The sequence below is a fragment of the Pyxicephalus adspersus genome, chromosome 6 (genome assembly GCF_032062135.1).
Source record: "Pyxicephalus adspersus chromosome 6, UCB_Pads_2.0, whole genome shotgun sequence".
NCBI lineage: Eukaryota > Metazoa > Chordata > Amphibia > Anura > Pyxicephalidae > Pyxicephalus > Pyxicephalus adspersus.
The window spans coordinates 106731055-106737054 of record NC_092863.1 but is presented as its reverse complement, the minus strand read 5'-3'; the positions used below and the strand labels follow the sequence as shown (position 1 = coordinate 106737054).

The following is a 6000-nucleotide window of genomic DNA, read 5'->3' as shown; positions in this document are numbered from 1 at the left end:
GGAGTGTGGGGGCTATAGGTCTTAAATATCAGTCCACCAATTAATTTGCAGAAATGGCTCCTATTCCCGAAATAAATAATTGGGCGACCCGAAACGTTTTTGAGATCTTTATTATTATTGTATTTTAGGTAGTGAATAGAAGGTTGGAGTACCCACATTTTTTTGTGCATAGGTAGTCCCTCATTTGGAATACATAATTGATAATAAGTAATGGGTAAAAATGATTCAATAACATTTCCTGATATTTCCCTAGACCAGTCCCGGTTATGTAGTATTTTATAAGAGAATTCTTCATAATGGTCTGTTTAGTACAACAAAATTTCCACCCTTATCAGATGGCTTGATGATTATGTTTGCTTTGAGATTAATCAAAGCTTTTCTTAGTCTGGGGCTTAGATAGTCTTTAGACTTCATAATGGCCCGGGAGATGTTTTCAATGTCTCGTGTGACCAGATTGAGAAATGTTTGTATGTGAGGGTAGTGAGTCATTTGGGGAAAGAAAGTAGATTTGGAATCTCTAGACAGAATTGTGAGAAAGGGTTCTCCTATATTCTTTGATGATAACTGAGTTTGTTGTTCAGATTGTTTGTTTGTTTTCCCTAATAATTAATGAATGATTTTAAAGTTTTTTAAAGTCCTGAGTATTGAAATGACTAAATTCAGAAGTCAGGGTAAGTTGGTTTTGTGTTTGTGTTTTATCAAACATAACCTTTATTTTTAAATTTCTAACGAAAAGATTGAAATCTTTGATTAGCTCAAATTTGTTCAAATCTGGGAATGGGCAGAAAGAGTCCAAATTTAAGGAATTAATTTTATTCTGGAGTGAGGGTATATAAGGAGAGATTGATAATCTCTAATTTTTCTCCAGAGTTGGTTTGATGATAAGTGTCCATCGGGCCTATTTTGATGTTCGGAGGTGGAAGTTGGGGGGGTTTAACTCTACAAAAAATTGTCTTTTGGGAACGGTTCCCAGATGGGAATGGGTGGAGTGGGAAGAAGTAGGATGTCTTGTGATGAGGAGGGCATTTCTTGTAGAAGAGGTGAGGTACCATTGTCAGTATGTGGGGGTCCATTATTGGGGGTTAGTGACATATTCTAGTGGACAGAGATATTCTGAAAATTCAGATGACATTAACATGGAACAAAGAAACTCCTTACCCCTTCCCCTATAATAAACACACATGGATGAGCAATAAATAAATAAATTTAAACTCTGTATTGAGTCATTGTTCAAAATGTAATGGGGCCAACTAAATCCAAGCTAAATGTTGCTATTTGGTATAGTAATTGCTTAGGGACAACATACTCCCGAGGCCAGCCCTGACCAGGTGGTGGGGCTCTGGCTTGGCGGAGGAGCCGGGGGTTGCTGGAGGAGCCTCTGTCGCTTTGGAATTGGTAAACTCAATTGTGTGAAAATATTCTTGTCCTAGAGATTCACCGAACATATTAAACACAATCAACTCATAACATATTCTGATCCAGTAAAACCAATGTTTGTTATTGGACCAGCTCAACCAGACGCTGCATGTCATTATGTCTTTCTTGTTGTTCTTGATGGAAAAGAAGATATACATGGTCGCCAAATGTTGTAGGAATGTTAATATAATTTATGTAATTCGTTAAAAATCCTAAATTGATTGAACATACATGGCTGCCAAGCAACTGAATTATCCCGGTAGTCCACCCCTACTACTATTTCTGGCACAATGAGTGGCAACGCTGATCCCTGAGACGCTGCACAAGGTCTTTGGGAGATGTCCCACTCCTTATGTGCCCAGGATTCTCCCGATACCAGAGAAGATGCCACTCACACACTTCTGACACTGGTAAGGGTTGTCTACTGCCCATTAACTCTCATTCTGTCGTTTTCATCCCACAGTCCCTGCCTTTTAGCCTTGGACGTCTGGATTTAATCAAATTACTCAATGGGGCAGCATTGTGTTCAGGAGTAAACTCATTTCCCCTGAAAGCAGAATTCCTGGGCTGTCCAAATCTGGCTAAGCGGCCAAGTTGAGGGTCCAGGGACCTAGATGTTTGGCCTGCTTTCCTGGGCAACCTAGCTTATCTGTGCAAGATGTCCGCTGGGATCTGGGCTGTCGAATTCCCTGGGGTGGTGGTGCTGGTGTGGTTATTTTTTCTTTTCTTTAAGGCTTCATGAGCCTAGAAAAATACAAAAATAGGCCAGGAAAGAGAGAGAAAAAAATTTCAACTCCGTTTGCTAATTGTGAGTAGTTGGGTGAAGAAATAGTGAGGTTTCAACTTAATTCAGGAGCTTTTCAGTTTGTGTGTATGTGTAAATAATATATCTTTATATATTAGCAAAAATCTATTCTAAAGAAATTTTATCTAAATCTCCCAAAATATATTGGCAAGTATTGACACAAGTGACCCCACGTGTACAGAGATTTGCAGGAATTATGGAGCTGGAGCTGAAAATTATTACACTGATGTCTGTTAGAACTGGCCAAATATACCGCAATAATATGATAATGTGTGTAAAGATGGTCAAATGTTTACCATTCCCAAAATGCAAATATCACTTGCCTGAAAATAGATATTTTATAATGTATTATATTCCCTTAGTGCAGTGGTTGGTTGTAGCAGTCATCATAATGGGTTGGATTGCATTCTGTTCAATGCATGAAAGTGAGAAGTTTTGGTTACATTGAGTTTGTCATGGAGATCCTGATCCGGCATGTGTACATCACTGAAACTTTCTTCATGTATCAGAGTGTGGCATATTTCTGGTCAGCTTCTGAAGGCTCCTATTTTAATGAAACAAACCAGTTTTATGTACTTTTTTCTGTTCCTAGGAGTACGGTGTGGGGAACACCCCCCCACAGCGAAATCAGAGACATCCTCCTAGTAAGTTTCTAGTTTAATTTAATTTTAATTTAAGGACAGTACTTTTCTTAAATGTTTTTACCAAACTCTTCCGGTTAATATATTCTTTGTTTTTTCTTCACCTGCCAGGAAGTAGACAGAATGGGGCAGCACGGTGGCTCAGTGGTTAGCACTCCGGTTCGAATCCCAGCCAGGACACTATCTGTGTGGAGTTTTCAGGTTCTCCCTGTGTCTGTGTGGGTTTCCTCCCACATCCCAAAAATGTGCAGTTAAATTAATTGGCTTCCCCCTAAGTTGACCTTAGACTTCATTAATGACAAATGACTATAGTAGGGACATTAGATTGTGAGCTAATTTCAGGGACAGTTAGTGACACGACTATGGACTTTGTACAGCGCTGCGTAAGAGGATGGCGCTATATAAATACTGTATAATAATTATAGCCTGTATTGGCTGCACAGGAGGATGTCTGCCATGGAGCGCCAGCTGAGGATGGCTCCTCCTCGGGGTAGGCTCAGGTGGTACTGCTTTTAAAACTGTTCAAAATAATATTTTTATAACAATTTGTAAATATGTTTTTTAAAAAAGTCTTCCAATGTTATAATTTTTAGTTCAATTTATATAATTATTGGGTTTTGCAAATTTTGTTGGAGGGGGATTAAAAAAAAATTTCAAAAAAAACTAAAATGCTAGATTTTGTGAATTTTATTTGATTTGAAGTGCAGATTAGAAAATCTCTTTCCAGGCTTGCCAATCCAATCCATGGTTCTCCTACAAAACAATAAAAACAAAACTTTAGTTTTTTACACAATGGTTATTTGAACAATAAAATATTGAACATGCTCTTATCCTACACAAACCTGTTTTGCAGCTTGCCCGAGTGTGCTCCATTCCTCCATTGGTCACTGGGTCAAAATATCCTGTGACCTTAAAAGTAACAGAGTTGGGTATGTTAGATATGTCATTCATATCATTGAAGAATACATTTGGCATAGAATACACAGCTGAACACCTTAGTATGTCATTTTAACCAACAGAAAAGCAGTTGACCTATTAGCATGCACATTTATCTGTTACAGACAAGTGTCACAGAAGTGCAGTGTGCCATATTTGGTCCCTGGATATAACTAGATTTGTGTTCATAAGATGCAATCGTGTATTTGGAAAGAATGTTTAGCTTTTTTTAAGGTCATTACAGCAATACTTGGAAAGTGTTGTTGAGCTGAGACTTCATACTTGATTAGAATCACTTAGACAAATTTACAAACTGGAACATTCTTTGGGGAGTAGATGGCAAAACTGCATTTGGAGCATACATGGGCCGCATCAAAACAAACTTAGATAGGTAAAGTGTCAAATAATTGCGAGGGTCACTAACCTGTGGACATTGGGCAAACACAAAATAGAGATTAAGCTATTTTATACAAACAAGCGTCTTTACACAGGATAACGCAAACAAACATTGTAGGTTTCATGGGAAAAAATTGGGTGAAGAATAAGACAGAAAGAATGTTCTCACCTGGCACCCGGCATCCATCTACATACTTCGCCCAGACCGGGCATGGCCACTGACCACCTAACAGCCGGGCCACGAGCGGGGTCCACACAAATAGCTCCGCCTTGGCCACGGACCAGCCCAATAGCCCGGCCGTGGGCCACCTCCACAGCCAGATGATTACATGCCCGTGTCTGAAGATGTCACTCACACACTTTTGACACTGGGTAATGGTCCGTTGTGTACTGCCCACTGCATTAACACTCATGGCAATTTCCTGCCTTTCAGCATGGGACATCTGGGAGTGCAAGCCCCACGGAGTCGTGGAAAATGTTGTACGTAGGACTCCATGAGGGCTGCATTTTGCTCTGGAGTGAAGCTGGTTGCCTTGGAAGCAGAATCCCTGGTCCGGCTCAAACTGGCTGAGATGCTAGATTGAGGGCCCAGGGGCCTGGATGTTACTTGGCCTGCTTCACAAGGCAACCTAGCTGGCCTGAGGGAGCTGCCTGTTGGTCTATGGACTGAAGACCCTGGGGTGGTGGTGGCCATTCTCCTTGGTTCCATGTTACTAGAAGGAAAAAAATCAGTTATGAGACAACACACACAAAACATTTTTGGAGGAATAAAGTAAATGGTGTATTCTTACTTTTAGTTCTGTTTTTCTTGTAGCTGCGTTTTGGTTTGCTATTGTTTTTTGGTGTTTCAAAGTGTTTTGTTTGCATGCAGAATGGCTAAGAAGTTCTGTGAAAATATACAGGGATAGAGTGCGTGCTTACGTTTATCCGCGGTACATTCGTACGATCATTTTCCTATTATTGGATCATAGCTGAGCTCCTAAATATTCCATCCATATAGAGTCTACAACCAGCTTCCTCATTGGAAAGTTTACACATTTAAGGTTCATTGTAGTTGTGGTGATGTGAACACTGCAGAATGAATATGTATACAATATTAGGTTTTATGTCCATATGTACCAATCCCTTCCAATTATTTCCCAAGTATCAGAAACCTGCTTGACAACCTCTTCACTTTTTCTTCTAAAAGTCCAACCAGCAATATAAAGATTTATAAAGCTGTAAAGCTGAAATCAGTTGTAGTTAGATTTGGAGTTATTGAGTGGGAACAGGGCACCAAGTGGAGCCATCTCATGGGGTAAATTTATATATTGGTCTTCAATTCATGAGATGAAAGGTAGAACATTGAGAACTCCCCATACAGTGGCCTTTTTTTGCATGGAGGTATGGAAAGAATTAGAACTCCCTGCGTTCGCGGACGCATCCCTCGGCGATTCCTGATGATGTCAGTGCATACGCCTGTCGATGGGGGTCGTAGCGGGAAATTCAAGTATTGTGGTTTTGTCTATAGGTATGTGACGTTGGACTGTTTTAAAATTAACCACACTAGGGAGGTGTTTTAGAAAAATATATTACTATACAGTATACCGAATTATTGCATTTTCAGTATTTTTTATTTATTTATGCATTCTTGTTTAAGCTGATTTTTGTGTTTTTTATTTAACTTTATTATTAAAGTTAATTTTTTTTTTTACATGATTGTGTGTTTCAAACTTTATTATATTCATGATATCTACTAGACCCTTGTTCGGACATATTTCTGTAAGTTACAGGTCTACAATTTAAAAAAAAAAAATTCATGAAAAA

At 39.2% G+C, this 6000-nt stretch overlaps 1 long non-coding RNA gene across 1 annotated transcript in view; it reads right to left on the bottom strand.

Moving 5' to 3' along the window:
• Positions 1-3638: 3638 nt before the first annotated feature.
• Positions 3639-6000, bottom strand: part of LOC140332635 (uncharacterized) — a 55330-nt gene continuing 52968 nt past the window's right edge. The window contains exon 2 of the long non-coding RNA XR_011921214.1: positions 3639-3771. This is a non-coding gene — a long non-coding RNA (uncharacterized lncRNA). The remainder of the gene's footprint in view (positions 3772-6000) is intronic.